Genomic DNA, 12,979 nt, shown 5'->3' with positions numbered 1-12,979 from the left:
TTTGGTGGACATCATTCAACTTTAGGTAAAGGAGCCAGAGAAGGAAAGCTTACCTGCTATTGCAGGGATGTAGCTCCCTGTGTGTTGGAAAGACAGCCCTGTAATAATTTCAGAAAGTGCTAAAGGACCATGGCTTAATTCTCTGCTAGGGTTATGGCACCAAAACAAGAAACTTATTGGAGACTTATTAACTTCATAGTAGCAGAGAAATCTTGGAGCTGGTTGGGGACCTCCTACCGCAATTGGGACATGTGCCTTTTGCTGATGTCTGAAACCATAGTGACTGCATGTTGTGTAAATTAAAAATCAGCAGTCAGTTGGGAAATAAGGAGGCTGAGGCAATGGAAGACGCCATCAGACATGGGGCAGGTGGGCGCCAGCCGTCTACCTTGAAGAACACTCACTGTGGCTTTCCAAGGATCTGCCCAACCTCCTGACCAAAGTGCTTGGTGGATATGATAGTGAGAAGGGACGGGACAGTCCTCTCAAAGGAAACATTAACTATTTAGAGTTACTGACCCACTGCTGGAAGCTGTGCTCCTTCCACTATGATGGCGCTGGCTTCTGGTGGAGAGGCAATGAGATGTCAAAGGGATTTGAGAGAATATAGAAGATAAAGAAAATAAGTCAAGGCTAATTCTCAGGGCTCGAATTTAATAACTAAGAGGTGGGAGGACTTTCAAGGTGGTGGAGGAATAAGACAGGGAGATCAACTTCCTCCCCACAAATACATCAAAAATACATCTGCATGCGGATGAACTCATACAGAATACATTCTGAATGCTGGCAGGAGATCCCTGACTTCCAAAAAGGCAAGCCAATCTTCTCAGAATGAGGCAGGGCAAAAGATAAAGATTTAAAAAAAAAAAAAAAAAAAAGGGATTTCGGGACAGGGACCAGCATCCTAGGGAGGGAGTTGTGAAGGAGGAAAAGTTCCAACACATTCAGAAACCCCCTCATGGGTGAGGACAAGGGGGAGTTTTGGAACCTCAGAGGGGAATAAAGCAACAGGTGCTCAGAAGGTAAAACAGAGAGAATTCACCAGAGTTCGTTACCAAACAGCACTTCCCAGCTGAGCAGTGGCTTGCACTCATGCCCACTGCTGCTAGTGGGGGCTGGGTGCTCAGGCTTCAGGAGCAGGACCCCAGGAAGAGCACCAGTATTGACTGCTCTGAAGATATTCTGAGAAGGCTAGCATGACACAGCTGAGGCAGTCCAGGTAAAAGACTGCGACTCTCAAAGAGGCAAGAGATCGTGGCGGCAGGGAGCCTCTAACTCCCTGCACTGGTGGACTGCAGGAACCCACCTTCAAAACTGATACAGGTGGGATGAGCAGAGCCGTGAGATGCCCAACCCCGAGGGAGATACACACAGAAGAACTGTACAAAAAAGGTCTTAATGACCCAGATAACCATGATGGCGTAATCACTTCCCTACAGCCAGATATCCTAGAGTGTGAAGTCAAATGGGCCTTAGGAAGCATTACTACGAACAAAGACAGAGGAGGTGATGGAATTTCAACTGGGCTATTTCAAATCCTAAAAGATGATGCTGTTAAAGTGCTGTGCTCAGTATGCCACAAATTTGGGAAACTCAGCAATGGCCAAAGGACTGGAAAAGGTCACTCTTCATTCCAATCCCAAAGAAGGGAAATGCCAAAGAATGTTCAAACTACCATACAATTGCACTCATTTCACTTGCTAGCAAAGCAACGCTCAAAATCCTTCAGGCTAGACTTCAACAATACATGAACCAAGACCTTCCTGAAGTACAACCTGGATTTATAAAAGGCATAAGAATCAGAGATCAATTTACCAACATTTGTTGGATTGTAGAAAAAGCAAAGGAATTCCAAAAAAAAAAAAATCTACTTCCGCTTCATTGACGATGCTACAGCCTTTGCTTGTGTAGATTACAACAAACCATGGACAAGTCTTAGAGATGGAAATAGCAGACCATCTAATCTGCCTCCTGAGAAACTTGTATGCAGGACAGGAAGCAACAGTTAGAACTGGACATGGTTATCTAGCTTATAAGCAGAGTACATCATGCAAAATGCCAAGCTGGATGAAGCTCAAACTGGAATAAAGACTGCTGGGAGAAATATCAACAACCTCAGATATGCAGATGATACCACTCTAATGGCAGAAACTGAAGAGGAACTCAAGAACCTCTTGATTAGGGTAAAAGAGGAGAGTGAAAAACTGGCTTGAAATTTAACATTCAAAAAAATTAAGATAATGGCATCCGGTCCCATCACTTCATGGCAAATAGATGAGGAAACAATGGAAACAGTGACAGAGAGGGCTTGGGCTCCAAAATTATTGCAGATGGTGACTGCAACCATGAAATTAAAACATGGTTGCTCCTTGGAAGAAAAGCTATGACAAATCTAGACAGCATATTCAAATGCAGAGACATCACTTGGGCGACAAGTCCATATGGTCAAAGCTATGGTTTTTCTAGTACTCATATATGGATGTGAGAGTTGGACCATAAAGAAGGCTGAGCACCCAAGAACTGATGCTTTCAAATTGTGGTGCTGGAGAAGACGCTTGAGAGTCCCTTGGACAGCAAGGAGATCCAACCAGTCAATCCTACAGAAGATCAACCCTGAATATTCTTTGGAAGGACTGATGCTGAAGCTCCAATACTTTGGCTACTTGATGTGGAAAGCCATCTCAATGGAAAAGACCCTGATGCTGGGAAAGATTGAGGCCAAGAGGAGAAGGGGGTGACAGAGGATGAGATGGTTAGATGGCATTACTGACTCAAGGAACATGAGTTTGAGCAAACTATGGGAGACAGTGAAGGACAGCAAAGCCTTGTGTGCTGCAGTTAATGGGGTGGCAAAGAGTCGGACACAACTTAGTGACTGAACAAGAGGTAGATATGCCTGGCCAAAGCCACCACCTACGGCAGTGAGCACCAGCGGCAGAACTAGACACAACTGCAGTTTATGATCCCAGAGAGGGGAAGGCAAGCCAATGGCCACTGCCAAAGCCAAGAAGGCGGCCTGAGGCAGGGGACAAAATACTGCTGCTGTGGTCCCAGCGCTAGAGGTAGCAGCTGTCATCAGGCTGTGAGCCTGCACAGGTTACAACCCATACCTTCCTGGGAGCCTATGCAACTTAGCTCTGCGGAGAGACGCAAGACCCAGGGCCAATCCCTCTGCGAGAGGGCACGACCCACCTCAGACTGTGGAAACTTCCCACAGGCTGCCGTAGGCACTCCCCATCTGAGGCTTCCAAAGGCCTTCTTCTTCCCAGCCCGACTGAGCAAGTGAGTCTTAATGAGCTGCTCTTCTGTCCCCTCTGGTCCAGGTGGGGAAGACACTTGAGGGTGGCCTACAAACAGAGGTGGGCCCCAAACCAAAGTGGAGCACCAGGGGCTGTGTGAATAAAACAGAGGAGGGGGATTCCCTCCTGTAGCCATAGGTGCAGGAGATTAAATCTCTGCAATTAGCTTGAGACTCTGGACTTTGGGGGCAATTGTGGATTTGGGGAGCAAGTACAGGGGAGAATAAGGCCAGATCTGAATCTGAGCTGACCTCACAGCATCCACAGCAGGTTCAGAGACTTTCCTAAAAATACTGGAGGACTTTCTGAGTAGGCAGATTGTCTGGTAAACACTGTGTGGAGAGGACAATGGAGGACTCAGGAGGACATTCTTCCTATACCACTCTCTCCTTTTGTAATGTTGTTCTTTATTATTCCTTTAATTTTTACTTTTTAACTTACTTTTTCCTTTTTAAAAAGCATCTTATTTTTAAATAAACTTACTTTACTTTTCCCCTATTTTTACAGGACTCTTTAGTTATACTGCATTTCCCCCATATTTTTGGTTTTGTCTTTTTGCTAGTCTAGTTTTTAGTATTCATTTTCATTTATAGATTTCTTTATTGGCTTGACTGCTCTCTTTGTTTTTGATTCCTGCTTTTATTCTTTTTTCTCTATTTTCTCTCTTCTCTTTATAAGTCTGTGAGTTTCTTTGGGTGTTCTTGATTGGCGAGTGCTGCTTTCACCAACTGTCTTGGAGTTTTGTCTTCTGTGTGGCCTGTGAAGTCTTGGTGCTACAGTAAGGGGTCATGCTTGAATCTCCAAGTTGGAAGACCCGAGTCCAGGACTTTGGGCCACCAGAGAATCCCCAACTCCATGAGACATTATTTGGCAAGAATTCTCCCAAAGGCCTTTATCTCAACACTAAGACCAGGTCCCACCCAAAAGCCAGTAAGCTTCAGTGCCAGATGCCTCAAGCCAACCCTTCAGCAAAATAGGAACATAACCCTGCCCGTTAGCAGACAGGCTGCCAAAAGCCACACCAAGCCCACAGACACCCCAAACACACTGCTGGGCAAAACACTGCCCTTCAGAGACAAGATTCAGTTCCATCCACCAGATCACAGGTACAAGTCCCCTCAATCAGGAAACCTTCACAAGGCCCTGGTCCAATGCCACCCACTAGGGGCAGGTTCCACAAATAGGAACTGTGACCTTCCAGCCTGCAGAAAGGAGACTCAAAACACAGCAAACTACACAAAATTAAAAGACAGAGAAAGATGCAGCAGATGAAGGAACATGGTAAAACAGCAAACTACACAAAATAAAAAGACAGAGAAAGATGCAGCAGATGAAGGAACATGGTAAAAACCCACAAGACCAAACAAATGAAGAGGAAACAGGCAGTCTACTTGAAAAAGAATTCAGAGTAATGATAGTAAAGATGACCCCAAATCTTGAAAATAAAATGGAGGCACAGATAAAGAGAATGAAGGCACGGATCAAGAAGGTGTAAGAAATGTTGAACAAGGACCTCCAATGAGAAGAACAACAGGAAAGTCTTCCTAAGGGAACAATGCAAAGAAAGAGGGGAAAACAATAGAATGGGAAAGACTAGAGATCTCCTCAAGAAATTAGAGATACCAAGGGAACATTTCATGCAAAGATGGGCACAATAAAGGACAGAAACGGGATGGAACTAACAGAAGCAGAAGATATTAAGAAGGGCCAAGAATACACAGAAGAACCATACAAAAAAGGTCTTCATGATCCAGATGGTGTGGTCACTCACTTAGAGCCAGACATCCTAGAGTGTGAAGTGAAGTAGGCTTTAGGAAGCTTTACTAGAAACAAAACTAGTGGAGGTAACTGAATTCCAGCTGAGTTATTTCAAATGCTAAAAGATGATGCTGTTAAAGTGCTACACTCAATACGACAGCAAATTTGGAAAACTCAGCAGTGGCCATAGGGCTGGAAAAGGTCAGTGTTCATTCCAATTCCAAAGAAGGACAATGTCAAAGAACGTTCAAACTACTGCACAACTGTGCTTATTTCACATGCTAGTAAGGTACTGCTCAAAATCCTTCAAGCTAGGCTTCAATAGTATGTGAACTGAGAACTTCCAGATACACAGGCTGGATTTAGAAAAGGCATAAGAATCAGATATCATATTGCCAACATCCACTGGATCATAGAAAAAGCAAGGGACTTTCAGAAAAACATATACTTCTGCTTTATTAACTATCATAGCCTTTGACTGTGTGGATCACAACAAACTGTGGAAATTCTTCAAAAGATCAGACTACCAGACCACCTGACCTGCCACCTGAGAAATCTGTATGCAGGTCAAGAAGCAACAGTTAGAACTGGACATGGAACAACAGACTGGTTCCAAATTGGGAAAGGAGTACATCAAGGCTGTATACTGTCACCCTGCTTATTTAACTTATATGCAGAGTACATCATGCAAAATGCCAAGCTGGATGAAGCTCAAGTTGGAACCAAGATTGCTGGGAGAAATATCAACAACCTCAGATATGCAGATGATACTACCCTAATAAGTAAAAAGAGAAGAGGAACTCAAGAACCCCTTGATGAAAGTGAAAGAGGAGAGTGAAAAAGCTGGCTTAAAACTCAACATTCAAAACACTAAGATCATGGCATCCTGTCCCATCACTTCATGGCAAATAGATGGGGAAACAATGAAAGCAGTGACAGACTTCATTTTCTTGGGCTCCAAAATCTCTGTGGATGGTGACTGCAACCATGAAATTAAAAGATGTTTGCTCCTTGGAAGGAAAGCTATGACAAACCTAGACAGCATATTGAAAACCCGAGACATTACTTTTCCAACAAAGATTGGTATGGTCAAAGCTATGGTTTTTCCAATAGTCATGTATGGATGTGAGAGCTGGACCATAAAGAAGGCTGAGTGATGAAGAATTGATGCTTTTGTATTGTGGTGTTGCAGAAGACTCTTCAGAGTCCCTTAGACTGCAAGGAGATCCAACCAGTCCATGCTAAAGGAACTCAGTCCTGAATGTTCTTGGAAGGACTAATGCTGAAGCTGAAGTTCCAATACTTTGCCACCTGATGGGAAGAGCTGACTCATTAGAAAGGACCCTGATGCTGGGAAAGATTGAAGGCAGGAGGAGAAGGGAACAACAGAGGATGAGATGGTTGCATGACACCACTAACTCAATGGACATTGAGTTTAAGCAAGCTCTGGGAGATGGTGGAAGACAGGGAAGCCTGGCCTGCTGCAGTCCATGGGGTCACAGAGTCAGACAAGACTGAGCAAATGAACAACAACAACAGAAGAAAAAGAGGAAAACAAAGGGTCTGAGAAAATATCTGAGGAGACTATAGTTGAAAACTGCCCCAGCACAGGAAAGGAAGTAGCCACCCAAGTCCAGTAAATCCAGAGAGTCCCATACAGAATGAACTCAAACAGAAATATGCTCAGACATATTTGGCTACCTCATGTGAAGAGTTGATTCACTGGAGGGATTGGGGGCAGGAGGAGAAGGGGATGACAGAGGATGAGATGGCTGGATGGCATCACCGACTTGATGGACATGAGTTTGGGTAGACTCCAGGAGCTGGTGATGGACAGGGAGGTCTGGCGTGCTGCAATTCATGGGGTTGCAAAGAGTCAGACACGACTGAGTGACTGAACTGAACTGAAGACATATTAATCAAACTAATGATAGTTAAATACAAAAAAATATTAAAAGCAGCAAGGTAAAAGCAAAAAATAATATAAAAGGGGATCCCCATAAGGCTAACAGCTGATCTTGCAACAGAAATTCTGCAGGTCATAAGGGAATGGCAGGATATACTGGAAAATGATGAAAGGAAAAAACTTACAACCAAGATTACTGTATCCAGCAAGGATCTCATTCAGTTTTAAAGAAAAAAATCAAAAGCTTCATATATAAGCAAAAATTAAGAGAATTCAGCACCACCAAATTAGCTTTACAAGAAATTTTAAAGGAGCTTCTCTAGACAGGAAACACAAGAGAAGCAAAAAGTCTATAAAAACAAACCCAAAACAGAAAAGTAAAAGGCAATAGGATCATACATATCAATAATTACCTTAAATGAAAATGGACTAAATGCTTCAACCAGATACAGACTGCCTGGACGGATACAAAAACTAGACCCCTATATATTCTGTCTATAAGGGACCCACTTTAGACCTAGGGACACGTACAGACTGAAAGTGAGGGACTGGAAAAAGGTATTCCATGCAAAGAGAAATCAAAAGAAAGAGGGAGTAGCAATACTCATATCAGATAAAATAGACTTCAAAACAAAGACCATTACAAGAGATAAGAAGGATACTACATAATGATCAAGGGATCAATTGAATAAGACATAAAAATTATAAATATATATGCACCCAACATAGGAGCACCTCAATACATAAGGCAAATGCTAACAATTATGGGAAATCGAAAATAACACAATAATAGTGGGGGACTTTAACACCCCACTCACACCAAATGAATAGATCATCCAGAGAGAAAATTAATAAGGAAACATAAGCTATAAATGATATATTGGACCAGTTGAACCTAATTGCTATCTAAAGGGCATTTCAATCCAAAACAGTAGATTTCACTTTTTTCCCAAGTGCACATGGAACATTCTCCAGGATAGATCACATCTTGGGTCATAAATAAAGCCTTGGTAAATTAAAAAAAAAAACTGGAATCATTTCAAGCATCTTTTCTGACCACAATGCTGTGAGGCTGTGTTTATCAACTACAGGGGGAAAAAAACAAACAAACTAAAAAACACAAACACATGGAGGCTAAACAATACACTTTTGAATAACAAAGAGGTCACTGAAGAAATCAAAGAGGAATGACAAAGGGAAAGCATGACAGCTCAAAACCTATGGGTTGCAGTAAAAGCAGTGCTGAGTGGGAAGTTTACAGCAATACAAGCCTACCTCAAGAAACAAGAGAAACACCAAAAAAAAAAAAAAAAAATCTAATCTTACAGCTAAAGCAACTAGAAAGAGAACAAAGCTCCCAAACGTAGTAGAAGGAAAGACATCATAAAGATCAGAGCAGAAATAAGTGAAAAAGAAAGAGATAACAGCAAAGATCAATAAAACTAAAAGCTGGTTCTTTGCGAAGACAAAAATAATCGACAAACTATTAGCCAGACTCATCAAGAAAAAAAGACTCAAATCAATAAAACTGGAAATAAAAAAAGGCAAATCAGTCAATGTGATACACCATATTAACAAACTGAAAGATAAAAACCATATGATCATCTTAATAGATGCAGAGAAAGCTTTTGATAAAATTCAACACTTTTTATCATTCAAAATTCAAAATTCAAAATTTTATCATTTATGATAAAAACTCTCCAGAAAGTAGGCATAGAAGGAACATACCTCAGCATAATAAAGGCCATGAACAACAAACTCACAGAAAACATTATTCTCAGTGGTGAAAAACTGAAAGCATTAACTCTAAGAACAGGAACAAGACAAGGGCGCCCACTCTAACCATTACTACTCAACATAGTTTTGGAAGTCCTAGCCACAGCAACCAAAGAAAAGGAATGTAGACTGGAAAAGAAAAAGTAAAACTCTCACTGTTTTCAGATAACATGATACTATACATAGAAAGCCCTAAAGATGCCATGAGAAAATTATTGGAGCTAATCAATGAATACAGTAAAGCTGCAGGATATAAAATTAATACACAGAAATCTTTTGTATTCCTATTCACTAACAATGAAAAATCGGAAAGAGAAATTAAGGAAACAATCCCATTCAACATTATAACAAAAAGAGTAAAATATCTAGGAATAAACCTATCTAAAGAGACAAAAGACCTCTATTGCAGAGAACTATAATACACTGATGAAAGAAATTAAACACGACACAGATGGAGAGATACACCGTGCTCTTGGATTGGAAGAATCAATATTGCAAAAATGATTATACTATCCAAAGCAATGTACAGATTCAATGCAATTGTTTTCAAACAACCAATGGTATTTTTCACAGAACTAGAACAATAAATTTCAGTCTGTGAGGAAACATGAAAGACCCTGAATAGCTAAAGCAATCTTGAGAAAGAAAAAATAAAACTAGAGGAATCAATCTTCCTGGCTTCAGATGATACTATGAAGCTACAGTCATCAAGACAGTATGGTACTGGCACAAAAACAGAAATATAGATCAATGGAACAAGACAGACAGCCCAGAGATAAACCCATGCACCTATGGGCACCTTATCTTTGACTAAAGAGGTAAGAATATATAATGGGGGAAAGACAGCCTCTTCAGTAAGTGGTGCTGGGAAGACTGGACAGATATATGTAAAAGAATGAAAATAGAACACTTCCTAACACCTTACACAAAAATAAACTGGAAATGGATTAAGGACTTAAATGTAAGGCCAGAAACTATAATGCTCTTAGAGGAAAACACAGGCAGTACACTCTTTGACATAAATCACAGGAAGATTCCCTTTGACCTACCTCCTTGAGTAACGGAAATAAAAACAAAAACAAATGGAACCTAATGAAACTTAAAAGCTTTTGCACAGCAAGGGAAACAATAGACAAGATTAAAAGACAACCCTTAAGATGAGAGAAGGAAATGGCAATCCACTCCAGTATTCTTGTCTGGGGAATTCCACAGACAGGAGAGCTTGGCAGGCTACGATCAATGGGGTCACCAAGATTCGGACACGACTGAGCACTAGAGAATTCAGAATGGGAGAAAATAATGGTATATGAAACAACTTACAAAGGATTAATCTCCAAAATATATAAGCAGCTCATACAGCGCAATATCAGGAAAAAAAAGCAAAACAGCCCCATCAAAAACAGGCAGAAGACCTTAACAGACATCTCTCCAAAGAAGATATACAGATGGCCAATAGACACATGAAGACACTGAATATCACTAATTACTACAGAAATGCAAATCAAAACTACCTCACATCAATCAGAATGGCCATCATCCAAAAATCTACAAACAGTAAATGCTAGAAAGGATGTGCAAGAAGAGGAACCCTCTTGCACTGTTGGTGGGAAAGTAAATTGATACAGCCACTATATGTAACAGTATCGGAGATTTCATATTGATGTATGGAGAACAGCATAGAAATTTCTTAAAAAACTAGGAATAAAACTACTATATGAGCCAGCAATCCCACTACTGGGCATATACTCTGAGAAAACCATAACTGAAAAAGACATGTACCCCAAAGTTCACAGCAGCACTATTTATAATGGGTAGGGCAGAGAAGCAACCTAGGTGTCCACTGACAGATGATGGATAAAGAAGATATGGTACATATGCACAATGGAATATTACTCAGTCATAAAAAGGAAACAAATCTGGGTCAGTTTTAGTGAGACGGATGAACCTAGAGCCTGTTATACAGAGTCAAGTCAGAAAGAGAAAAAAAAAAATCGCATATTAACACATATACATGGAATCTAGAAAAATGGTATTGATGAACCTACTGGCAGGCAAGAATGGAGATGCAGATACAGATAATTGACTTGCGGACACAGTGGGGGAAGGAGAGAGCAGAACAAATGGGGAAAGCAGCTCAGACACATACAGACTACCATGTTTAAAATCGATATCTGGTGAGAGGCTGCCACATAACACAGGTAACCCAGCCAGGTGGTCTGCGATGATCTAGAGGGGTGGGGCCAGGGGAGGGGAGGGAGGCTCAGGAGGGAGGAGGTATAAGCACAATTATAGCTGATTAGCCTTGTACTACAGAAACCATCACAACATCGTAAAGCAATTTTCCTCCAGTTAAAAAATAACTAAGAGGTAGGTGGAATGAAAGTTTGTAGTAAACACTGGTGATATGGAACTGGAATAAACTGGTATACAATCAGCCCTCAGTCCCTAGGGGGAATGGTTCTAGGACCTCTTCAGATACCAAAATGCACAGATGCTAAAGTCCCTCATATAAAATGTATTTTCATACAGCCTACACATATCCTCTCATATACTTTAAATCATCTCTAAAGTGAAAGTTGTTCAGTCGTGTCTGACTCATTCTGACCCCATGGACTATACAGTCCATGGAATTCTCCAGGCCAGAATACTGGAGTGGGTAGCCTTTCCCTTCTCCAGGGGATCTTCCCAGCCCAGGGATTGAACCCAGATCTTCCTCATTGCAGGCAGATTCTTTACCAACTGAGCCACAAGGGAAGCCCACTAGACTACTTATACCTAACACAATGTAAATAGTATGTATACTGTTGTTTCTGCATGGAAAACTCAAGTTTTGCTTTTCGGAAATTTCTGGAGTATTTTTTTTCAAATATTTTTTATTTGCAGTTGGTTGAATTCAAGGATACAGAACCTACAGACACAGAGGGGTGACTGTATGTGAATATGTGGATTTTTTAGTCGTTGACTTGAATTGGTGAGGAGAGAAGAGATCTTTGAGAGCTGTGATGAGGAGGAGAAGGGAGGGGTACCCAGGTCTGGTCATGGACCCCACAGCTGGAGCAGCAGTTTGGTACTGGGGCTAAAACGGATTCAGAGGCATACTGCCTGGGGCTGCTCAGACACATCCCCACTGTCACTTACGAGCTGTGTGATCTCAGGCAAGCTATTCAAACCTCTCTGAATCTCAGTTTCCCCATTTGCAAAATGGGGGTGATAATGTTATCTACCTTGTTGGTTTGTTGTGAGAATTAATGAGCTAACATATGTAAACTATGAAATACCTAAACAGGAATATGTGAACAGAAACACTACCTTATAACATGGTAAAAATTATATATGTGCTTGCTTTTATTACAAATGCTGTTACTGACGGTTGGGAAGAAAGGAGAGAAGAAAGAAAGGTAATGAAAAGAAATACCTGTGATAGATTGGGGAAATATATTACAATATGGTAGTGTGTGATATTGATGTGGATTATCATTTATATAGATATGAATTGCTCAATAAAAGAGGCTAAAAAGATGGAGAAGTAAACACTAATTTTTAAGGAGACCAGATATTGTGTCCCTTTAAAAGTGGGCCTTTAAGAAATGAATTTCCGTCCATTACTGACTGAGAACATTTGCTGAAACATTCTGTCATTTCACTGATTGTTCTTCGTGTATCTCCACCTCTGCCTACCCACCTCCAACACTGTGCAAGCCATTTATCTAATTTTTTGCAAATTTACATGTCAGTCTGACCTTCTCAATTGTAAGCTGAGAATGAGCATCTTGGCATCATATATACCTAGTCCAGCATTTGACACATACAGCTATCCAGTACATGTGGAACAAATTACTTTATGAGAAAAAAACAGATGCATCATAAAAACTTGTAGGTATATCCCTTCCTTAGTTAAGTCTTTCCTTCTGAAAGCACAATCTAGCTTCCTGCTCTGGAGGAGCCCTCAGGAGAGCTGATGGGAGATGCCCCTTCCTCTCACCTTAGAGAAGGAAATGGTAACCCACTCCAGAATCCTTGCCCAGAGAATCCTATAGACAGAGGAGTCTGGTGGGCTCCAGTCCAGGGGATCGCAGAGTCAGCCACGACTGCATGCATGCATGATGGGACTCCAGACCTGACTGACAACTGACTCTGTTTTCATTTAAAGAAGCAAGGATCCCAGGAGAGGCCGCACCACAGGCCCTGCCTCAGACCTGCCAGGAAAACAGTCATATCGCATCCCTAAAGAGGGGCAAAA

At 41.3% G+C, this 12,979-nt stretch overlaps 1 protein-coding gene across 1 annotated transcript in view; it reads right to left on the bottom strand.

The window, feature by feature from the left end:
* PLEKHG7 (pleckstrin homology and RhoGEF domain containing G7) overlaps window positions 1-12,979 on the bottom strand; it is a 78,781-nt gene that overhangs the window by 44,437 nt on the left and 21,365 nt on the right. The gene's annotated exons all lie outside the window — the stretch shown is intronic.

The sequence above is a fragment of the Budorcas taxicolor genome, chromosome 5 (genome assembly GCF_023091745.1).
Source record: "Budorcas taxicolor isolate Tak-1 chromosome 5, Takin1.1, whole genome shotgun sequence".
Lineage (NCBI taxonomy): Eukaryota > Metazoa > Chordata > Mammalia > Artiodactyla > Bovidae > Budorcas > Budorcas taxicolor.
This window is presented reverse-complemented; position numbering and strand designations above follow the sequence as displayed.